Genomic DNA, 25880 nt, shown 5'->3' on the forward strand with positions numbered 1-25880 from the left:
ATGAAGAGGTCATATATATACGACAGTTTGTTGCAGACAGAGTGTGCGTTCCATAGTGCTCCTGGTTGGTTGGGGAACCGGGGAAGTGGGGGCTGGATGAATGGGTATGAGGTTATCATGATTGCGAAAACTTGTAGAGGATCATAGCAGGATGTTAGAAATTAGTGTGGGGATGTGTTGAGGAGGGCCAGGATTTGGGGATACATCGCCAGCAATGAGGAGTAGCAGACAGTGTTAGAAGGTGGGAGCAGGATAGAACATGATGTGGCCTTGTGTGTCGGGAGAAAAAGGATTGTGTGTGGAAGAACAGTTCTGAGGAGGAGGTGAGATAGTTGGGGAGGATGGAGGGAGAAATGACTACTTCCTTACTAGGTGGAGGGATTACAGGAGATAATAAGAAAGAAAGTAGTATAGGGGTGAAAGTGAAAAAAAAAACAAACATTGTATTGGTTTTCAATCTCATTACCTTGCAGTCAAATCCAGTAGAATTCTAGTCTAATTCAAAGTATTGTACTTCAAAATCTGTACTTTGAAAGATGTAATTTGAAAGATGTGTGGATCAGGACAGACCAGTGCTTAGCTATGTCTTTACTCCGCTCACGTGACTCATGGGGGCATCCTTTGGGTGACACATTCTGCCCTGCACTCTGTGTGCATGCACATTGACTTCTCGTTCTTTACAATGCCAATGGCGTTTTCTCCTGGCTCTGGACATAGTCGAGTCATCACTCATCTTACGGGGGCGTGCCTTCAGTGACGAGCTTCTGTCCATCCATTGACGTCCTCTGGGTTGACAACTTTCGGGTATCGCCAATTGTGCATGCGCCATGTATGAGTTGCAGATTTCCTGTCCACGCTGTAATTGGCTACTTCCCTATATATATTGCCACTTATCAGAGACACCTTACTTCCGGAAGAAGGCACTGCGCCGAAACGCGCATTGGTGTGGGAGGAGCCATAGTCTCTTAAGGTAAACCCTTCAGGCACCTATATTTTATTTTGTAAAATTGCTCTGCTTGTTTACTCTTGTGGCATCTTACTCTTTTGGGTTCCTAATAACTATTTCAGTGCTGGTCTATATGGATAACACTACTTACCTTTTACATAGGATCTTTGTTAGTACTATACACTCTAGTCTTACTCTTTACAAAGGATCATAATGTCAGCACAATGCACTCGCACTTTCCTTAGTGGACTTTACTTATAAATTATAGACTTGTCCTGTCTGGTTTGCCTTTCATTTTTAACCGTGGTTCCCTTTTGGTTGTCTGTACCACTGTCATCCTTGTTTTTATTATGTCTTTGTATGGTTTGCTGAGCTCTAACAAATTTTGTAATTTTGCATGAGCTGTGCTTTCTCCTTGTTTGATTTTCTAAGCTTTGCATGCTAGCTCCTAGATGCACTTTTGCTTTTACTTATTTAGTTACAGCAGGGTTTTTGCTCATTTTGTCTTTTGTAGGTTTTATGGCCAATGTCAACATGCATTTATGTGCTGCATGTGTATCAACTCAAACCAAGCTCAATTGTTGTGTTTTTTCTTATGCTAGCTCCTATATACATCTGTGCACCATCATTTACTTCATTTCTTTGGGTGGGTGCTGGTCCAGTGTATTGGTTTCTAATTCATATCGACAGTCAGATGCCAAAGAAAGCTGAGTAGATATAAAGCGTAAAAGAAAGATTGTATGCACTTCATATAAACAGTCAGATGCCAAGTAAATAAATTTAGTTGGCATCATCACTAATTCATACAACTATTTAACAGATCTAATATCTTTAATTAATATCTCCATGACAGATACAAGATCACACAATTATAGTGCTGCAGCCTAAGTAACAATACTGCAAGGATTATTCTTCACTACATGCGGGATAGTGCAAATATATCCCAATCATGGACTGAGATTATAACATTGGCGATGTCACGATAATGTAAATATGATGTATGGTTTTCTTTGTCATCACACCTTTCTAGAACGTTAAATGGCTTTTCTGGCACACACTGAGCTCCTGAGCTCTGTTACATCCATTAGGTCTGTGCAAGATGCACTCTGTGGGCTTTTCGACCCCCTACCAGCTCTTTTTAGCTCCACACTCTGTGTAACGTGATACTAGTTTATTGCCCTAAGCTGGCTGAAGGCAGTTGGAGAAACATGTGCTCTTTTGTCTAGGACAGAGTTTATTTAAGATCTAAATATTAGGGCATATCGTGACCCCAGTTGGTGTTATCGGTATGAAAGTTATATATTTGGGATGTGCTTCTGGAATGCCCACCAAGGTCATGGGGTACTCGGTACCGGGTCGCTTCTTGAAAGGGCAGTGTCACGGCAGCGATGAGCCAGTCTGTGGCCCTGGGCGTCCAATAAAAGGAGATATTTTCAAAGGAAAAATAAAGAGTTTGTAAAGTGTTGTGACAGATCAGAGGTGACCATAGCTGCAGGGCAGATCCTCTGGGACTGATGGTGATGCAGCAGAGGTGGTATAGCTCTCCACAGGCAGAGCTTTGTCCCAGGGCAGTTATGGTGAAGATGTTGTGTTTGAGGATGATAGATGTAGCAGAGTTGGATAGGTGATGCAGGAATAACTCGAGGACACAACAGAGTGAAGCTTTCTTTACCTTTTACTGAGCTGTGTAGGCACAGTCCAGAGCTCAGGTTACAGATGGTTCTGGAGACGGCAAGCCTGAAAGCAATTTGGGAATCTTCTTATTCAGTTGGGTTGTGAGGCCTCCTCTCTAGAGCTATTTTCTGAGGTACTTGTTGCTGTGAAGTCTATTCACGTTCCTCTCTCTGTCTGCTACTTAGGTTGAACTTTACTCACATGACAGGCAGGTGTAGCCTGCTTTAGGGATCGCTCCTATCTGGCGTCTCCGGCTCATACATGCTGGTGTGTCATCGAGTCTCATATGGGGACAGAGGATCTGCAGTCTTCTGTCCTCTAGATTCTGCTGCTGGGGCATTAGTACCCACACAGCCTCGGACTCCGGGGTCCGGTCTCTGGCGCTCAAGTGTGGGGGTGAGTTCAGCTATGGCTCCTGTCCCCAGCTTCTCTCCGCACCTACTCTCTCTACCCTGCTCAGACATTAACACCCACTGACTTCCTCCTCCTGACCAGAGAGAGCAGCTCTCCTGAAGTCGGGTTTAGAACTTCCACCTACTGGCCTGGAGCAGGAACTGTGTTGTACACTGGAACTACCTGATAAAGGGATTATTTCTTTGCTTTCAGATATGACATCACTCCCCCTGGAGGGAGGCAAGGCCATTGTGGCAACCAAACTCCTGGGGTGCCACATTCCACCCTAGTACATTTCAGTACTCCCAGACTGAGGAAACATAAGAGAAATAAAGCATAATTTTTTACAGACCTTAACAACAGATATCTAAATTCGGTGAAGTCCTGAAATGGGGTGTCCCTTTCACCCTAGCAAAGTACAATATGAGGGAACTCATCTCAATTAGTGATGAGCGAGCACTAAAATTCTCGTGCACTCATTGCTCGGGTCGAGCAAATTGGAATACTCGGGTACTAGGACAGAACAACGAGCCCAATGTAAGTCTATGGGAGACTCGAGCATTTTTGCTGTGATCTCCCCGAAGGGCCTTTAAAAGTTTAAAAACTTCTGAAAATGATGGAAACACTGCTCAAATGACACAGGGAACATCATGGGTATCACCTCTGGAAGCATTCCTGACTCCTAGTTCACAGCTTTGAACAATTTTTTCAGAGATTCATGCCATTTTTCCCGGTGCAACCAAAAACCCACCAAAACGAAACCAAAATGGATTTTGCTGGGAAATATGTTAAGGTACATCCTTTGAAGGATAATGACATGCTTGTAAAGCAAAATAATTAACGCCAGACCGAAATGTTCCTCCCCAACTTGGGCTTAGGTCAGACGCAGCATTTTTGAAGCGTTTTTAAACTTTACCATTGCTTTCAACCACTACAAATGCATTCACTGGGAAATGTCATTGTAACATTTAACAATATTTTACCAAAAAACATATAAACAAAAGGAATATAAAGTACAGACCAAAAGTTTGGACACAACTTCTCATTCAAATAGTTTTCTTTATTTTCATGACTATGAAGATTGTAGATTCACTCTGAAGGCATCAAAACTATGAAATAACACATGTGTAATTATATAATTAACAAAAAAGTGTGAAACAACTGAAAATATGTCTTATATTCTAGGTTCTTCTAAGTAGCCACCTTTTGATTTGATTACTGCTTTGCACACTCTTGGCATTTTCTTGATGAGCTTCAAGAGGTAGTCACCGGAAATGATTTTCACTTCACAGGTGTGCCCTGTCAGGTTTAATAAGTGGGATTTCTTGCCTTATAAATGGGATTGGGACCATCAGTTGTGTTGTGCAGAAGTCTGGTGGATGCACAGCTGATAGTCTTACTGAATAGACTGTTAGAATTTGTATACCATAATGAAAAAAGCATGCCGGTGGTCTATAGTGGGCGGAGTAAAATAAACCCCATAAATCATGCGTGCAAACAATGTGCCGGAATACCCAATCAGTATCCCTAAAATCAGCAAGGTCAAAGTGAAATAAAACATGCCTGCCGACCTACCCAATCTCTGCACAGCCCACCGGTCGGAAGCTCTCTCTGCGTTCCATCATGGCTCTGCGTACGTTCCTGACTCACTGCGCATGACTGGAAATGACATTTATTAAAGCCTTCAGCGCATATCTGAAATAACCTGCTTGCGTTCCATCTTGTGGAACTCACCACTAGCGTTATGCGCATGCGCGGGAATATCTTAAAGCGCTATGCAATTATACAGAGAATAGAAATAATTGTATTCCCTTATTCTCGTGATAGGAACAGGGGGAACTAGAAAATCATTACAATATAACGCACATCATAGATAAACGGAGAAAACGTGGAGTGATTGAATCCAGAAAGATTTTTTTAGAAAAATATCAAACTTTATTATACATATACAAAAATACAATGTTCATGGCAAAACTGCATATAAAATATGACAACAAAAAGAGCCGGGGGGGGAGACTCATGGGAATGAACCAGAGCACCAAAATAATCCATCCACTAAAAGTAACCCTAGTGGAGTGTGAGCAGGATGTCACTGCCTATATACACTCCAATTATCACCATAATAGGTGAGAGGCGATAAAGGGTTTCCAGGGCTCAGGTAGCGCTACCTGCAAGCGCGAAACGCGTGTCGGAGATCTTTCTTACAGTCTGGGTTACGTGAGCACCAGTTGGTAAGCGTCCTCACTACTTTACTTTTGTGTCATTATGACTTAATTATATAATGTGAGATTATTATCGCCATTTCCTCCACTATGTATGGTGAGCCCTGGAAACCCTTTATCGCCTCTCACCTATCATGGCCATGCCATGAATATTGCATTTTTGTATATGTATAATAAAGTTTGATATTTTTATAAAAAATATTTCTGGATTCAATCACTCCACGTTTTCTCTGTTTATCTATACATGTACTGTATATGCTTATGGAGTGGAACCATTTATTATTATGGCAGGCCATGACTTCAGGTTACTGCCAACTGTTTTGTGTAAAGTATTGGGCTATGTTGTCTTACTAATAACGCACATCATGCATGGGTCATTAGCAGGAGAAAAAAAAGTGACCACTTTGTCTGTCTTGGAGTTAAATGTTTGGCGGACTCGATATAAGACAGGTTCTTGTGATCTGTAATGACTGGAGATGAGTGACTTTGCCTTTTTTAGGGTCGAGTCGGGTTTCATGAAACCTGACTTTCTCAAAAGTCGAGTCGACCGAAATCGTCCGACTATCGTGAAAAGTTGAAGATCCGACTGAAACACGAAACCCAATGCAAGTCCATGGGGAAGAAAAGTCGGCAGGGAGTGGAGGACAGTAAACACAGCCAGAATCTGACCCTGATGAAACTCAGGTTCCCCTTCCCCCATACAATACCACTTTACACGGTGACAAAGAGGAGGATGCAGATGAAAGTGCAGGTTCCTTGAGCGTGTGGGGGGGCATACTCATGGGTGACGGCACTGGCACAGGGCCCCTCATAGTGCGCAAAAGTGTCTCTGCCGGTGGGGGGGCCAGGGGGGCCCACCCGCCGTCAGACACACTGGCGTACTATGAGGGGCCCTGTGCCAGTGCCGTTGCCAACGAGTGGGCCCCCCCCTGCTTGCTCAGGATCACAGCACTTGCAGTTGAAATACTTACCTCTCCCTGCTCCACCGCCGTGACGTCTTCCGCGTTTTCCTGACAGTGACATTCTGGTCAGAGAGCGCGATGACATCATGTCTGTACGCCCTCTGCCTAATCAGTCCAAGTGCAGAGAGATGGAAGATGGGGACGACGAGGAGTCCAGACTAGTACAGGGATTCCCTAGCGAGGAGACTTATTTAATTGTTTTAAAGATTGGGAGCAATTTTTGGGGAGCACTATACTCTGGAGAATCATATATGGGGCCCACCATACACTGGAGCATTCCAAAGGTGGACATCAGACACTGAAGCAGCATTTACAGGGCTCATTATACACTGGAGCATTTGAAATGGGGCCCATTATATATGGAGCATTATTTGGGCCCATAAGACAGTGAAGCTTCATCCATGGGGACCAACATATACTGTAGCATTATTTGGAGCTAATCATATACTGTATGGAACATTATATGGGACCAATGATTCTGTATGGAGAAATATATGGGCCTCATTACTCTGTATAGCGCACCATGCGGTGGCCATAATACTGTATGGAGTAATATACTGTCCGTTTTTGGAGCTATTGGAGAATTTAAAATGGATATCAGTCATGTGATGTAAGAAGTGAAGTATTTTTCATTGCATTATACCGCTATTTCTCTGCTGTATCAGAGGATCATGAATTGTGGCATGTGTTAAAGGAGCCCAGTGACACTCTTTGGCCCTGGGCCCATGAAAATATGGGGCCAGCCCTACCTGCCCCACAACTTTAGCCAAATATCCCCCAGTTTTCAATGCTTAACTATTATTATAAAGTAAATTAAGGTTGACAAGCTTAAGGAATAAGAATTGATGTTTTTGGCATTAAAATGGGCACTGTAGGTGTTTCCTGTCCTCCACTCACTGCTGACTTTTCTTCCCCATTGACTTGCATTGGGTTTCGTGTTTCAGTCGGCCTTCGACTTTTCACGATAATCGTCCGATTTCGTTCGACCCGACTTTTGCAAAAGTCGGGTTTCGTGAAACCCGACTCGACCCGAAAAAAGGCAAAGTTGCTCATCTCTAGTCAGGAGAAGAAGTACTAAAGGTCATGGCAAAGCACAAAGTCAGAGACATGCCAGAAGTCAGAGCCTAGCAGGAACGTGGCTTCCAAAATGTGATGCGAAAGACATAGTCAGGGTACAAGCCAAAGAGTCCAAACCAGTCGGGGAATGCAGTAGCCGGAACAGAAAACAAGAGAAGGGGTTCAGAGATCAAGCCTAGTCATACACAGTATGGGAAGTCAGAGGCAGAAGGATCACCACGGTATACAGGTCAGATGCTCAAGCCTGGAAACATGAACTATAGCTGACGCTGGCCTGCAAGCTGCAGAGGACTGAAGTAGCCCAGCCAGCTCCAAGATGAGGCAGAGGGTATTACCTCCACATGACCAGTCGAGAGAGAAGATAGCAGAAAACAAACTTCGGATTGGATCATTACGCTATACAGATGAAACTTCATCATGATGACTGACCACAACCCTCTCAGCTGACTATACTGGGTGGCCGGTGACAATGATAAACTACTGATGTTAAGCTTGGCTCTACAGCAGTACAATTTTACCATTCAGCCCAAGAACGGTAGCAAGCATGGCAATGCTGGTGAGTTGATCAGCCAATGGGATGCAGGTTGATGGTTTTGTGAAATGATTTATAAATTGGACTCCCATGCAATCTCTAAAAAGGGAGGTGTCATAAATGTAACGGTAAAATCTATAAACCATCGTAAACCTCTCGTATTAATATTAGGCATAGATTAAATAGAGCAAAATGGAGCTTCATAACATCCATTTGACGTTAATTTTTGGCTGGAGGCCTCAACCCCCCATGTAAACAAGTAGTTAAAGCTGATAATCTGATAGATTATAGCACCAAATTCCATTTTTGGCTTGCCTCAGCTTGATTAGAAAGGCAAGCAGGCTACTTTAAGCTTCTTTGTCCCCTTTGAAAGTTATGAATATTGGGCTTTTATGAACAGTGTAGATGTGACAGATATGAGAGACATCATTTTGACATCATGATGAAGTGGCAAACGTAGCGCATTATCTTATCATTGGGCAGTTGAGGCAGTGCCTCCAAGTTGATATCGGTCAGTTGAATGACAATGTCCATGCCACGTTTTCTATTTATAGAAAGATGAAATCATGATAGGAAATATGATATTAACATCTCCCACTTGGGACCTTCAGGGACAAAGATATAATGAAATTTGCTAACTCCATAATTTTCTAAAGACTTAGCCACATCCAATGACCAGACCAGTTATATCACGGGAGGGGAGGTATGTAGGTATGACATGTCATTGTCAGTTGTGGAAGTGCTTCCCTCCTCCAAGCAAAAAAAGCACTCTGATTTCCTTTAATATTCAGAAAATTTTAAATTAATACAATTTTTGGCAATTTTAATTTATTTTAGCAATCAGTGTGAGGTTTTCCTTACTTTAATATAATTGTACCAGCAATTTTGTTCATGCAAGTATGATTTACAAAATCATACCATCAGTTTTGTTAGTAAAAAAAATCACTAATTATAAAATATCACTAATTGATATCTGTTAACGCCCTCATGACATATGCTGTACAGGTACAGTGGATGTCATGTGTACATATACCGTCAATTTTGACATACGGTAAGGCTTTAATATTAATTGTATTTATTTATACAGCACCATTGATTCTATGGTGCTGTACATGAGAAGAGGTTACATACAATTTACAGATATCGCTTACAGTAAGCAAACTAACAATGACACTAACACAAAGGTGAGAGGACCCTGCCACTGCGGGCTTACATTCTACAGGATGATGGGAAAAGAGACAGGAGGTTGGGGGGGTTGCAGCAGCTCAGATGTTGGTGAGGCAGGAGCTCCGGTAGAGGTATGGCTGATAGACACTCCGGGATTCTGGACAGCAGAGAGTGACCTCTGTGCCAGAGAGGTAGATCTGAGTTTCATTAGAATAAAGGTGGAACTGGGATCCATGGGACTTTAAAGGTACCCCAGGCCAAGTTAATAGATTGAGAAGAGTAGGGGTCCTAGAACAGAGCCCTGAGGGACTCCAACAGAGAGAGGGTGGGATGAGGAGGTAGTGTGGGAGTGGAAGACGCTGAATGTCTTGATGACAAACGAGGAGAGGATCTGTAGTAGGAGGCAGTGGTCACCTGTGTCGAAAGAAGAAGACAGGTGTTGAAGGAGGAGTATAGAGTATTGTCCATTTGCTTTGGCTGTAAGTATGTAGTTAGTAATTTTAGTTAGGGCAGTCTCAGTGGAATGACAGGGGCGATTTTAGCAGTCTGGTTCCTGCCTCTGCACAGGAGGAATCCCTGCCTTCTGCGGTCTCCCATTCAGTCCCGGCCGCAGAAGAGGCTGCTCAGCAAAGACGTCATTCCCGGCATCTTGATCAGGCCAGTGCTGTCAGTTCAGTTGCTGCTGCCATCTCAGGGTCAGCTGTTATGAGCTCATTTTCTGCTCCTCCAGTTGAGAGTTCTCCTTCCGTTCTCCCTCTGGTGGTGACAGGAGGTAGTGAGGTTGGTTTAAGTGGTAGTGATCTGCCACCTGATGAGAAGGATAACGATTGGATCTCTGGAGTATCAGACTGGATATAAGACAGCCGACGCCCTATCCTGCTGCTGGTGATTCAGTCTGCTTCTCAGGTCTTGGACTTCAGCTCTCTTCCAGTCTTCTTAAGTTAAGTTTGTTTTTTGCTTATGTTCACACTTGCACTTGTTGGTCAATTCAGTTTCTTGTGTGGTCAGCTTGCCCCTGCTGGGGCTATGCTGAACTTCCACTCCTACTTATCTGTATTTGCCAATTTGCCTTTTTGTCCCTTATCAGATTTGCCTCTTTTTGCTCTGTTTCAGAATATTTCAGATTGCTGATATAGTGGGAGAAGTCTAGTGACTTCAGGGTTAATTTTGCTATCAGACGTGTTGGACATTATTTTTGGTAGGGTTTTTTGGCAGATTACAGACAGTGACTTGCCGTTCCTGTCCTTTCTAGTTAGTCGGGCCCCATCGTTTGCTCAGCCTATTTTCCTGCCTGTGTATGTGTTTTCATCTTGCTTCACCGTCAATACATGTGTGGGGGCTGTCTTTTCCTTTGGGGTCTGCTCTGGGGCAGTTAGTTTTCCCTTTTCTTGCTTTAGGTTTATGTAGTCCTCCGGCGGTGACGAGGCATCTAGGAACAACGTAGGAACGCTCCACTGCTACTGTTAGTTGTGTGGTTAAGATCAGGGATCTGCAATCTGCATAGTGACCAACCTCTCTAGTTTTCTGGGACTTAGCTTTTTGTTGTTCCTCCTCGGTGACCCATTCATAACTGGCAGCTATAGCAGCCTGCACTGGTCAGCAGCAAGAAGCTCCTGGGACTAAATCCTTTCGGGCTACTGAGCATGCCCGCGGGTCATCCTCTCGTTGGAGGCTGGGGGGGTCACGTGCTCAGGTCCTGTTGCAGCTCGGATTGGACCATCTGGAAGGTCCCAGAAGGCTGCGCCTATAAAAGGATCGCACAACCACATGGCCATGCGCTAGTATAGACTTTTGTTGGTAGTTGTGTGTATGATGATGGATGCATGAGACTGGTGAATGGCTCATTAAAATCTCCCTCCCACTGGTTGTGCTTGTGTTAGGGAATTGGAGTTGGAGTCAGCGCCAACGGGTGACAATGCTTACGCTGCTGTGCTCCTAGTATCCACACCCACTAGCATCCGATTGTGCCTACCCATACAGGGCACTTTCATACTGTGGATGTAAACACGGGCGCTGTTCAGGCAGCTACCGAGGCTGCCTTCCATTTGGCCACTGCCATCCCTGCCCCGACTTTATCCTGCCTTCCACTGCCCGAAAAGTTCTCGGGCGATGGTATTTCTTGCAGGGCTTTCGTCAGCCAGTGAGCTATTCAGCTTGAGCTGCTGGATGCTCGTTTCCACTCCGAGCGGGCTAATGTGGGATTTAAAATTGCTCTCTTGTTGGGCAGGGCTTTGGAGTGGGCCACACCGCTGTGGGAGCATGGTGATCATGTAGTGCAATGTGCCTCGCAGTTCTTTGCCATTCTGAAGCAGGTCTTCCTGGGACCGCAAATGCAATTCTAGGATGTATTAACAGAAGCATACAGTCTAGATCACGTGAAGTCATTATTTCCCTCTACTCCTCTTTGGTCAGACCTCATCTGGAATATTGTGTCCAGTTTTGGGCACCACATTTTAAAAAAGACATCAACAAACTGGAGCAAGTTCAGAAAAGAGCGACCAGAATGGTGACCGGTCTGCAAACCCTGTCTTATGAGGAAAGGTTGCAGGATTTGGGAATGTTTAGTTTGCAAAAGAGAAGACTGAGAGGAGACTTAATAGCTGTCTACAAATATCTAAAGGGCTGTCACATTGTAGAAGGATCAACTTTATTCTCATTTGCACAAGGAAAGACTAGAAGCAATGGGATGAAACTGAATGGGAGGAGACACAGATTAGATATTAGAAAAAACTTTTTGACAGTTAGAGTGATCAATGAGTGGAACAGGCTGCCACGAGAAGTGGTGAGTTCTCCTTCAATGGAAGTCTTCAAACAGAGGCTGGACAGACATCTGACTGGGATGATTTAGCGAATCCTGCTTTGAGCAGGGGGTTGGACCAGATGGCCCAGGAGGTCCCTTCCAACTCTACAATTCTATGATTCTATGATTCTATAAGTCACCCTTGATACCGCGCTCCAACTGCTGGCACTGTAACAGGGCTCGTCCTTTGTCAGCCATTATGCCATCCGGTTTTGGACCTTGGTCTCTAAGCTGGAGTGGCCAGATTAGGTCCTCATCCCGGTGTTCTGGAGGGGTCTGGCTGACCACGTGAAGGATGCCTTGGCCACCAGGGAGATTCCCGCCACACTGGAGGAGCTCATCACAGTCTCCAGTCGTATAGACCTTCGCTTCAGCAAGTGAGGGTTGAGCAGTCCTATTGTAGGCAGAGATTAAGGTTGGCACCTAGTTTTGCTAAATCTCGGGGATCTCTCGATCGGCCGTCTGATCCACAGGGTGCCATGGGGGACTCTCGCATGGGATCCAGGTCCCAGTCCGTTCGAGCACCTGTGGTCTGTCATCTTTGCCGGCAGTCTGGTCACCTTGCCAACTGGTGCCCACAGCGGCCAGGGAGACGCTCGCCTCTAGTGATCATCGGGGGAGGATCACTAGAGTCAGCATCATTCTCCTCCAAGCCACCTGAGGAACGCGGATTTATTCCGTTGAATCGCGTTGTGGACTCATAAATTCCAATTGTTTCTTTAATAAATGAAGAATTTTTTGCATCAATAGAATCCTGTCCTTTGTGCCCTGCAGACCGGGCCTTTCAGCAACTTTCTTATAATTGTTCCTCTTTTGAGGCACCCGGCTAGAGCAGCATTGGATCCCCATCTGCATACCAATACCCATGCATAGCTGGCGCTCCTACAGACCGTCCTGTCTGACGTTCTTGCATTCTCCTCCAAGCTAACCTTTAAGGGGACGCTTGGGTTAGGTTCATCCACACTGGCGGTGGAGGTCTGCGTGGACTCCGGAGTGGAGGGCAATTTTATGTCTTCTGCCTTCGCTCAACAGCATGCAATACCCCTGGTTATGATGGCCAAGCCAGTTACCGTCAGAGTGGTTAACGGTGCGACTCTACCCTCACAGATTACCCACCAGACCGCCCCGTTGATACTCTCGGTGTCTACTTCACATCAGGAGACGATATCCCTTCTCGTCATGCCCGAGGGTATTGACCAGGTCCTTTAGGGGTTCCCTGGTTATGGTTTCACTCTCCTCATATAGAGTGGTCCTCGGGGAAGATTCTCGGTTGGGGTAAAGCCTGTGAGGGTAGATGTCAGAGGGAGTGCATTCAAGTTGCTTCCACTGAAGTCCCGGCAGATCTTTTGTCTCTACCCACAAACTATCAACAGTATGCAGACGTGTTCATCAAGAGGGCAGAGGAGACTCTTCCACCCCATCACCCATAGGACTGTCCTATTGACCTCTTGCTTGGTTCTGAGCCTCCTTGGGGTCAAGTCTATCCCCTTTCGCTCCCAGAGATAGAGGCCATGTCTCAGTATATGAGGGAGAATCTGGCAAGGGGATTCATTAGGTCGGTGTTAGACTGGCGGAACGCACCAAATAATAAAAATGACAATGAGATGCGTTCGCAGCCTTGGGTCCGCCATGCAGAAATGTAGAACTGCTGCTCGGTTATGGCGGAGGTTACACGGCAGATAATAAATGAAAACACGTGGGTTAGCGTCACCCGGTGTGTAAAGAAGCAAGTTCTGTTACTTCACAGAACAGTGGTGCCACACAAATTAAATGCTGAAGCCTGTTAAGCTCACAGGGCTCGGCGCTAGAATATGGACACCGGATTCTGTCCCAAGGACATGGGATTAGAGTCCTTCTAGTCCACTAGCGCTCGGCGCTGCTGCAGCGGTGCCAACACGGGATAATAATCCCAGATAAGAGTGCAGGTGTGCCCAGAGCCACTCAGGCAGATATCTCTAATCACGCAAGTTTGGGCCAGATAAGCACACAGTTTGCGCAAGGCACTGAACAGGCGGTAGCTGCCACTTTCCGCGGTACGATAGTGCCATCGAACGCTAGTGTGTGCAGAGTACTAGGAGCACAGTGGCGTGAGCATAGCCACCCATTGGCACTGATACTAACTCTGAATCTCTAACCAACATGCATATACAAGGGAGGGGAATTATAATGAGTCAGTCACCAGATACATGCATCCATCATCATACACACAAATAAGCATAAGAGTCTATACTAGCGCATGGCCATGCGGCCATGCAACTCTTATAGCAGCGTCCTTCCGAGACCTTCCTAGTGGTCCAATGGGAGAAGCAATAGGACCTGAGCATGTGACCTCAGACCTCCAATGAGAGGACTTCCCATGGGCATACTCAGTGGACCAAAAGAAGGACTTAGTCAAAGGAGCTGCTCGCTGCTGGCTATTGCACGTTACTATAGCTGAACCCTGATTCACAGCAGTAACCAAGCCAACAGTAGTAGACTGAGCAAGACCATGAGAATGATGTCTTTGCTGAGCAGGCTCCTCTGCGGCCAGAGAGGAATGCGAGACCACAGACGGCACGGCTCGGGATTCCTACTGTGCAGAGGCAGGAACCCAACGCCTAACATTACCCCCCCTCCTAGAGCCCTCCCCCTTCTGCCTCGCTATGCTCAAAGGCCACAATGAGCAAGGGAGCATGAATATTCTACACAGACTCCCAGGTCATATCCTCTGGGCCATGACCCCTCCAATCCACTAGATATTTTTTGCCCTGTACCATCTTACACCCCACGATGGCATTCACCTCGTAATCGTCCGAGGACAAGCTTCATGTCCCGATAGGTGACTCCGAAAACCGGGACATGTGAAAGGTCTTAAGGAGGGACACATGGAAGGTGTTAGTGGACCCTTGTGAGGAGGAATGGCCAGACGGTAGACCACAGGGTTGAACTGTTCGAGGACCTTGAAGGGACCAATGTAATGAGGCGCGAACCTAGTGGACTCCACCCGCAGCCTGATATTACGGGCGGAGAGCAACACTAAGTGGCCGGGAGCAAAGTTCAGAGCGGGGTACTGGCGTGCATCCGCGGAGACCCTAAATCTCTCCTTGTAGGCCTGGATGGCATCCTGGGTGCAGTCCCAAATATCGCGTGCCTCCAACGTCCAGTCTGCTGCCGTAGAGTCAGTGAAAGACATGGGCATAGGCACAGGGATGCGCTGATGCTGGCCGTATTTAAGGAGGAATGGGGTCTGACCGGTTGAGTCAGCCACAGCATTGTTCAGGGCGAACTCCGCCCAAGGCAGCAAAGATGCCCAGTCATCTTGCCTGGCTGAGACAAAATGTCACAGATTTGTGATCAGGGTCTGGTTGGCCCTCTCTACCAACCCGTTCATCTCGGGATGATAGGCTGAGGAGAGATTCAGCTCAATGCTGAGCAAGCCACGGAGCTTTCTCCAGAACTGAGATGCAAACTGGGGGCCCCGGTCACTGACAATTTTGTCTGGCATGCCATGCAAGCAAAAAATGTGCTTGATGAACAATGCTGCCAGGCCCCGTAGCCGTGAGCGAGGCACCATTTTAGAGAAATGGTCGGTGACGACCCAAATGACAATGCTGCCACTGAACTTGGGTAGGCCCATCACGAAGTCCATACCAACCATCTCCCAGGGCCTGTCTGCCACCAGCAGGGGGTAGAGTAACCCAGCAGGCTCTTGCCAAGGAGACCTATTCTTGGCACTGGAGACACACGCCCTAATGTAGTCTCCAACGTCACAAGCCATATGCGGCCACCAGTACGTCCTCGCCAGGAGATCTGATGTCTGCTCTTTCCAAAAGTGTCCACCCACCCTGGACACGTGAGCCCAAGAGAGGACCTCCAGTCACAAAGGGGCAGGGACAAACGTCTTGCCCGGAGGCACCGACTCGAGGGCGACCAGAGCCACGGTCCTCAGGCTCTCAGATGGGACAATCAGACGAGGTTCAGTCTCCTCCTCCGATGACACCACGGAGCGAGAGAGAGCATTGGCTCAGACTTTCTTCTCCCTGGAGAGAAAGTGGAAGGTAAAATGGAACCGGGAGAAGAACAGGGACCATCTGGCCTGGCGATAGTTTAGTCGTTGGGCTGTCTGTAGGTTTTGGTCGGTAAACACCTGGAAGGGGAACTGAGCCCCCTCCAGGAGGTGTCTCCACTCCAAAAAGGCCAACTGCTTAGCTAGCAACTCCCTGTCCCCAATGGAATAATTCCTCTCCGTCGGTGAAATGGTCTTGGAGAAGAAGCAAGGCTGCTTCCGACCATGAGTGTCCTCCTGGAAGAGGACCACTCCGGCACTGACGGAGGAGGCATTCACCTCCAAGATGAATGGCTTATCTACATCGGGGAGATGTAGAATGGGAGCACTAGCAAAGTGGGTCGTGATGGAGGAGGAGGCCTTGGAGACCTGTTCCGACCACAACTTGTGGTTTGCTCCCTTCTTGGTGAGGGTGACCAAGGGAGCTACCAAGGTGGCGAAGTAGGGAATGAAGTGGCGATAGTAATAAACGAACCCCAAAAAGTGCTGCCCCGCTTTGAGAGAGTGGGGTTCCTGCCAGTCCATTACCACCTGCAGCTTGGCAGGATCCATAGCCAATCCCTGGGCAGAGATGATATTGCCCAGGAAAGGCAAGGACTCCTGCTCAAACAGGCACTTCTCCAACTTGGCAAAGAGGGAGTTGGCTCGTAAGCGGGCGAAGACTTTGCCAACCTCTCTCCGGTGGGAGTCCATATCTAGGGAGAAGATGAGAATGTCATCCAGATATGCTATCCCCCTCAGTGGTTGTCTATCTCGAAAGATATCATTGATAAAGTCCTGGAAGACGGCCGGAGCATTACAGAGACCAAAGGGCATAACCGGGTACTCATAATGGCCGTCTCTGATGTTAAATGCCGTCTTGCATTTGTCCCTTTCACGGATGCGTATCTGGTTATAGGCCCCTGGCAAATCTAATTTGGTGAAAACTCTCACTCCCTGTAATCTATCAAACAGTTCCGATATCAGGGGCAGAGGATACTTTTTCTTAACTCTGATGGCGTTAAGACCCCTGTAATCAATGCATGGACGTAGTTCTCCATTTTTCTTCAGGATGAAGAAGAATCCCACCCCCGCTGGTGACACTGACTTCCTAATGAATGCTCTTGCCAGATTCTACCTGATGTATTGAGACATGGCCTCTGTCTCCGGGAGAGATCAGGGGTAGACTCGAACCCGGGGAGGCTCAGCGCCAGGCAAGAGGTCAATAGGACAGTCATAGGGAAGGGTTTCCGCCGCTTTTTTGGAGAACACGTCTGCATACTGTCGATAGTGTTAAGGGAGTGAGGAAAGATCTGCGGGGACCTAGTGGAGGCAACCTGGACGCACTCCCTCTGACATATACCCTCACATAAGAGTCAGTGATAAGCGGTCATAGAGGAGTGCTTAGGAAGCAACCCAGGGGTAGACAAAAATGTCAGGTCTCCACCGCAGCTCCAACCGAAAAACTCCAATAGAGGATAGGAGCAATGAGAAAATGGAAACTGTCTTAGGAGCGCAGGAAAGAGACTCAGACAAGAGATGGGGTTAAACCACAACGCGTTTTGACGTAGAATCCGTCTTCATCAGGTGGAAGTTCTCTTTCCTGCGCTCCTAAGACCGTTTCCATTTTCTCATATACCCTCACATGACTTACTCCAACCAAGAATTTTCCCCGACGACCACTCTATATGGGGGGAATGATACCGCAACCAGGGGACTCCTAAAAGGACCTGGTCGATATCCTCAGGCATGACGAGGAGGGATATCATCTCCTGATGAGATGGAGACACTGAGAGCATCAAAGGGGCGGTCTGGTGGGTAATCTGTGAGGGCAGAGATGCGCCGTTCACCACTCTTATGGTGACAGGCTTAGATACCATAACCAGAGGTACAGCGTGCCATTGAGCGAAGGCAAATGACATAAAATTGCCCTCCGCTCTGGAATCCATGCAAACCTCCACCGCCAGAGTGGAAGAACCAAACTCAAGCCTCCCCTTAAAGGACAGCTTGGAGGAAAACGCCGCTGATTCTAGCGAGCCGCCTCATATGGCTACTAGATGCGAGCGTTTTCCCGACCGCTGTGAGCACTGGTTGGCAAGGTGACCAGACTGCTGGCAAACATGACTACTCACAGGAACTCGAGTGGACCGGGGCCTAGATCCCGCACGGGAAGCCCCCGGAGGCTCGGATGCCTGATCGGGATATTACGGAGGTTTAGTAAAACTAGGTGCCAACCTAAACCTCTGCCTACACTGGGCCCTCTCCAACTTTCACTCGGTAAAGCGAAGGTCTATGTGGTTGGAGACGGTGATAAGTTCCTCCAGTGTGGCGGGAACCTCCCTGGTGGCCAGGGCATCCTTCACATCGTCAGCAAGACCGCTCCAGAAAGCCGGAATGAGGACCTTATCTGGCCACTCCAACTCTGAGGCCAGAGTCCGGAACTGGACGGCGAAGGGCTGACCAAGGATGAGCCCTGTGATAATGCCAGCAGCTGGAGCACAGTGTCATAGGTGGCTCGCGGTCCCAAGAAGACCTGCTTCAGAGCAGCCAAAAACTGAGAAGTGCACTGCAGCACTTGATCACAACGCTCCCACAGTGGTATGGCCCACTCCAAAGCCCTGCCCGACAAGAGGGAAATGACAATATCCACATTAGCCCGCTCTGAGGGGAATTATGCCACCAGCAGCTCTAGCTGTTTGCCCACAAACAGCAACATTGTACGCCTTCAGAGTCCTCCTGGATGGAGAAAGAATAACATTGTGAAGAAGAAACGGAGAGTGGTGGTCATGGGGGATTCCCTGTTGAGAGGAACAGAGGCCACTATCTGCAGACCGGATATAACTTCAAGAGAAATGTGCTGTCTTCCAGGTGCAAAAATTAAAGATGTGTCTGACAGGATATCAGGACTCTTCAGACCTACAGATGACTACCCATTCCTGCTAATACATGTGGGGACAAATGACACCGCAAGAAATGACCAGGAAACCATCTACAGAGACTTTGAAGACTTAGGCAAGAAAGTGAAAGAACTGGGAGCGCAGGTGGTCTTCTCTTCCATCCTCCCAGTGGATGGCCATGGAACAAGGAGGTGGAATAACATTCTGCAGGTGAACAACTGGCTACGTCGATGGTGCCATCAGCAGCGATTTGGATTTATGGATCACGGAGTGAATTACCTTTACGATGGACTACTTGCTAGAGATGGGGTGCACCTTACAAAGACTGGAAAACATGTATTTGGAAGTCGCCTTGCTACACTTGTAAGGAGAGCTTTAAACTAGAACAACATGGGAAGGGAAGCAAAAGACCAGAAAAAGCCATACACCTGACAAATGCTATTGAGAACTCTGCTATTAGAAGTGGAAAGGAAGAACAAAGACAAAAGAATCTAATTAATAAAAATATTGGAGAAAGAGAAGCCAATCACAAACTGAAATGTTTCTATACTAATGCACAAAGCATGGGCAACAAACAAGGAGAACTGGAACTACTAACGCAGGAAAAGAAATATGTTGTCATTGGAATCACTGAAACTTGGTGGGACGATACACATGATTGGAATACAAGACTAGAAGGATACAACTTGTTTGCAAGAAACAGACTTGATAAACGAGGAGGGGGTGTCGCATTGTATGTTAGAAACGCGTATATCTGCACAGAGATTGAAGCTTCAGAGACTGGGAGTTCTGTGGAAACTGTTTGGGTAAGAATACAAGGACAGAACAATGGAAAGGACACCATTGTAGGCATTTACTACAGGCGGCCTGTGCAAGCGGAAGATATGGATGAACTCTTTATGCATCAAATGGCCAAGTTCTCCAGAAAATATGACATAGCTGTCATGGGAGATTTCAACTATCCAGACATTTGTTGGGAATCTCTTTCAGGCAAAACTAACAGGTCAAGGAAATTCTTATCCTCTCATGCTGACAACTTTATCTTCCAAAAGGTAGGGGAGAAAACAAGGGGAACTGCTACCTTGGATCTAATCCTTATAAACAGGGAGGAAATGGTTGAGGAGGTAAAAGTGGCTGGGACCCTAGGAGGTAGCGACCATGCTATTTTAGAATTTTGGATAACTAGAGGAGGAAGACCTGTGAAGACTCAGACGTCAAGGTTAGATTTCAGAAAGGCAGATTTTAAGGGATTCAGAAAGAGAATTGGAGGGATCCAATGGCTGGATATCCTTAAAGACAAAAATGTCCAGGAAGGATGGGAAATCTTGAAAAATGAAATTCTCAAAGCACAATTGTTAACAATTCCAAAAAGAGGGAAGAATAGGAAGCATTTAAGGAAGCCAGGATGGATGAACACAGAACTTAAGCACATGCTAAAAAGGAAGAAAAAAATGTTTATAAAATGGAAAGAGGGAAGCATATCTAAAGAAGAATATAATGCTGTCTGCAGAACCTGCAGGGCACAAATCAGATTAGTAAAGCTGACAATGAATTGAGGCTTGCAAGAGATGTCAAAAGCAATAATAAAGGATTTTGGGGATATGTCAAAAGTAAAAGAAAAGTCAAAGATGCTATAGGATTTTTACAGGATGAAAATGATGAAATGGTAAGACAGGATGTTGAGAAGGCCGAACTTTTAAATTCCTATTTTGCATCTGTTTTCTCTCAGAAAGGAAATGTAACATCAACTGTTCTTCACTGTCCTATTAAGGGAATAGAAGAATCCAGGATATCTATAAACAGAAAGATAGTGAGGAAACACTTAGCTAACCTAAATGAATTCAAGTCTCCAGGTCCAGATGAATTACACCCCAGAGTACTGAAGGAGATAGCAGAAGAAATTTTTGAACCCCTCTCCATAATCTTTGAAAATTCTTGGAGAACAGGAGAAGTCTCAGAAGACTGGAGAAGAGCAAATGTTGTTCCTATCTTCAAAAAGAGGAAGAAGGTGGACCCAGGCAACTATAGGTCGGTGATTCTGACTTCTATACCAGGAAAGATCTTTGAACAAATTATTAAACAACATGTATGTCAGTACCTGGATAAGAATGAAGTGATTAAACAGAGTCAGCATGGGTTTGTAACTAATAAGTCATGGTCAGACTAACTTAATGTCCTTCTATGGCGGAATCACTGATTGGGTGGATCAAGGAAATGCTGTAGATATAGTATATCTTGACTTCAGCAAAGCATTTGACAAAGTATCTCATACAATCCTTATTGAAAAAAATGACTAAGTATGGAATGGACAAGGCAACTGTTAGGTGGATTCATAACTGGCTAAGGGATTGGACCCAAAGAGTGGTCGTAAATGGTTGCACATCCAGTTGGAAGAATGTCTCAAGTGGGGTACCACAGGGCTCTGTCCTGGGCCCTGTATTGTTCAACATCTTTATCAGCGATTTAGATGAAGGACTTGAGGGTAAACTGATTAAATTTGCTGATGACGCAAAGCTAGGAGGGATAGCTAATACTAGAGAAGAGAGAGAGGATTCAAAAAGATATAAATAAACTGGAGAAGTGGGCAGCAACTAACAGAATGGTTTTTAAGAGGGAAAAATGCAAAGTACTATATCTGGGCAATAAAAATGAAAAAAGCATATACAGAATGGGAGGAATAGGGCTAAGCAACAGCACATGTGAAAAAGACTTGGGTATACTAATAGATCACAGACTGAATATGAGTCAACAGTGTGATGCAGCAGCAAAAAGGCAAATGCAATTCTAGGATGTATTAACAGAAGCATACAGTCTAGATCACGTGAAGTCATTATTTCCCTCTACTCCTCTTTGGTCAGACCTCATCTGGAATATTGTGTCCAGTTTTGGGCACCACATTTTAAAAAAGACATCAACAAACTGGAGCAAGTTCAGAAAAGAAAGACCAGAATGGTGACCGGTCTGCAAACCCTGTCTTATGAGGAAAGGTTGCAGGATTTGGGAATGTTTAGTTTGCAAAAGAGAAGCCTGAGAGGAGACTTAATAGCTGTCTACAAATATCTAAAGGGCTATCACATTGTAGAAGGATCAACTTTATTCTCATTTGCACAAGGAAAGACTAGAAGCAATGGAATGAAACTGAATGGGAGGAGACACAGATTAGATATTAGAAAAAACTTTTTGACAGAGTGATCAATGAGTGGAACAAGCTGCCACGAGAAGTGGCGAGTTCTCCTTCAATGGAAGTCTTCAAACTGAGGCTGGACAGACATCTGACTGGGATGATTTAGCGAATCCTGCTTTGAGCAGGGGGTTGGACCAGATGGCCCAGGAGGTCCCTTCCAACTCTACGAATCTATGATTCTATGATTCTATGATCACTGGCTCATGAAGCTCCTACATGAAGGACTATCACCCAAGAACTTCTCGGGCAGCGGGAGTTGGGACAAAGTCGGGACAGGGTGGCAGTGGTCACACGGGAGACAGCCTCTGTGGCTGCCTGATCAGTGACAGCAGTAACATCCACAGCTGAGTCTGAATGCTCGAGAGCTGCCAACCTTCCATCCAGCTGCTGGATGTACTGCAGCAGTCGCTGTTTGTCCACCATTACAAGCCAGACCCTGGCGCTAGTATAACGTTTGGCTGGCGGAACGCACCAAATAATAAAAATGACAAATGAGGTGCGTTCACAACCTGGGGTCCACTGTGCAGAGATGTAGGACTGCTTCTCGTTAATGGCGGAGGTTGTACGGCAGACAACAAATGAACACACGTGGGTTAGCGTCACTCGGTGTGTACAGAACCAAGTTCTGTTACTTCACAGAACCGCGGTGCCACACAAAGTAAATGCCGAAGCCTGATAAGTAGAGATGAGTGACTTTGCCTTTTTCGGGTCGAGTCGGGTTTCATGAAATCCGACTTTCGCAAAAGGCGGGTCGAACGAAATCGGACGACTATAGGGAAAAGTCGGAGGCCGACTGAAACACGAAACCCAATGCAAGTCAATGGGGAAGCAAAGTCGACAGTGAGTGGAGGACAGTAAACACACCTACAGTGCCCATTTCAATGCCAAAACATCAATTTTTACAACTGAAGCTTGTTAACCTTAATTTACTTCCTAATAAAAGTTACGCATTGAAAACTGGGGGTTATTTGGCTAAAGTTGTGGGGGGGTTGGCTGGCTCCAAGTTTTCATGTGCCCTGGGCCAAAGAGTGTCAGTGCGCCCCTTTAACACATACCACAACTCATGATGCTCCGATACGCCACAGAAATATAGGCATAGTACAATGACACATACTTCACTGCTTACATGACATGACTGATCTATTTTAAATTGTACAATAGCTCAAAAACAGGACAGTATATTACTCCATACAGTGTTATGGCCACCAAATTGTGCGCCATACAGAATAATGAGCCCCATATATTTCTCCATACCAAATAATTAGTCACATATAATGTTCCATACAGTATATGATGAGCTCCACATAATGCTCCATATATAATGGGCCCCTTAGATGCTGCTCCAGTGTCTGATCTGCCCCATTTACAATGCTCCAGTACATGATGGGTCTTATGGATGGTGCCCCAGTGTATGATGGGCTCTGATAATGCTCCATATATAATGGGCCCCATTTGTAATGAAAAAAAAAACAAAAAGCAGGCTAAGCCCAGAAAACCTGAGAGGTTGGTAACTAGCGGATTGCAGACCCCTGATCCTATCCACAACAACTAGCAGTAAATGTGGAGCGTGCCTACGGTGGTCCTAGATGCCTCGTCACAGCCGGAGAACTAAATAAGCCGAAAGAAAGAAAGGGAAAATCTAAACTGCCCCAGAGCAGACCCCAAAGCAATAGACAGCCCCCAACATGTATTGTCAGTGAAGCAAGATGAAAACACAGACACAGGTAGAAAGATAGGCTGAGCAAACGATGGGGCCCTCGCTAACTAGAAAGGACAGAAAAGAAAAGCTGCTGTCTGCAATCACGCAAAAAACCCAGCCAAAAAGAATGTCCAACACGTCTGATAGAAAAAGGCCCTGAAGTCGCTAGACTTCAAATCACTATATCATTACTCAGGTATATTCTGAAGACAGTGCAAAAGAGATCAACTGATCAGAGACAAAATGGGGATTCAGCCAAGTCCCAGCCAGGGCTGGCTGAACACAAAAACTAAGTAAACCAGACAAAAGCTCATATGAACAATAGCAGAGAAAGCTTAGCTTTAGGAAGGCAGGAACCAAACTGGAAACCAGGAGCCACAGTCAGGAAAAATCACCAGCAAGAAACTAGGGAGTCGGCTGCCTTAAATCCAATCAGAAACTCCTGATGTCCAATCGCAGTCCTCTTCCTCAGGTGGCCGGTCTCTGCCATTTAGATCGGCTTCATTACCTCCCTTCACCAACAGAGGGAGTCTAGATAGAGAACTCACTACTCCTCTGTCAGCACAGCCAGCTCCATAACCCTCACCAGAAGCCAGAGGCAAACCCGAAAATGAGCTCACAACAGAGACTCAATTATTAGGGGAACAGATAGGGATCATCGAACAGTGTGCTGCCTACCTGGCGCTCGAGTCTGACACATCGCTGATTGGGTTGACAGATTACTGGGAGGGGCTGGTGAGTATCCAGAAGCCTCCTCAACAAAATGGAGGAATTGGAGTTAATGTTGTTGGAACATAATTCTGCCATGGTGGGGATATCTGAGACATGGCCGGACGAGAGCCATGACCGGCGGATAATTTACAGGGCTATAGTCTGTTCAGAAATGACCGAACAAATAAGCGAGGGGGAGGCGTGTGTTTATATGTAAAATCATCCTTAAAACCCATCCTTCGTGATAATATATATGAATCTAATGAAAATGTAGAGTCCCTGTGGGTGGAGATAAGGGGAGGGGGGAAAAATAATAAATTACTGATAGGGGTTTGTTATAAGTCTCCAAAAATAATGGAAGTAACAGAGAATATCCTCATAAAGCAAATAGATGAAGCTGCGACTCAAGGAGAAGTCATTATTATGGGGACTTCAACTACCCTGAAATACATTGGGGAACCGAAACCTGCAGTTCCAGCAAAGGTGATAGCTGTCTGACAACTATGAGAGACAATCACCTTTCATCACTGGTTCAGGACCCAACAAGAGGGGGGGCACTGCTAGACCTAATATTAACCAACAGGCCAGACAACATATCAAATGAAAGGGTTGGGGGTCACTTGGGTAATAGTGATCACAAGATAATAAGTTTTCATGTATCCTTTAATAAGATTTGTAGTAGAGGTGTTACAAGGACACTAAACTTCAGGAAGGCAAATTTCCAATGGATGAGAGATGATCTTGGTGCAATTAACTGGGACGATATCCTGAGACATAAAAATACACAAAGAAAATGGGAGACGTTTATTATCCTCCTGAATAGGACCTGTGCACAATATATACCGTATGGGAATAAACCTGCGAGAAATAGGAGGAAACCACTATGGCTAAATAGAGCAGTAAGGGGCGCAATAAGAGACAAAAAAAGCATTTAGAGAATTAAAGCAAGTAGGTAGTGATGAGGCATTAAATAAATACAGAAGATTAAATAAATTCTGTAAAAAGCAAATCAAGACAGCAAAGATTGAGACAGTGAGACTCATTGCCAGAGAAAGTAAAAATAATCCCAAAATATTCTTTAACTACATAAATAGTAAGAAGCTAAAAAATGATAGTGTTGGTCCCCTTAAAAATAGTCTGGGTGAAATGGTGGATGAGGATGAGGAAAAAGCCAATATGCTAAATGACTTTTTTTCAACAGTATTTACACAAGAAAATCCCATGACGGATAACATGATCAGGGATAAAATTCACTGTTAAATGTCACCTGCTTAACCCAGCAGGAAGTACGGCAGCATCTAAAAATCACTAAAATTGACAAATCCTCCGGCCCGGATGGGATACACCCCCGAGTACTGCAGGAATTAAGCACAGTTATAGATAGATTATTATTTTTAGTCTTTAAAGATTCCATAATAACAGGGTCTGTACCACAGGACTGACGTATAGCAAATGTGGTGCCAATATTCAAAAAGGGGACAAAAACTGAACTTGGAAATTATAGTCCAGTAAGTTTAACCTCAACTGTGGGTAAAATCCTGAAGGGTTTTCTAAGAGATACTATACTGGAGTATCTGGAGAAGAAGAACCTC

The sequence above is a fragment of the Dendrobates tinctorius genome, unplaced genomic scaffold (genome assembly GCF_039654945.1).
Source record: "Dendrobates tinctorius isolate UK_male_01 unplaced genomic scaffold, ASM3965494v1 ptg000151l, whole genome shotgun sequence".
In the NCBI taxonomy this organism is placed as follows: Eukaryota; Metazoa; Chordata; class Amphibia; order Anura; family Dendrobatidae; genus Dendrobates; species Dendrobates tinctorius.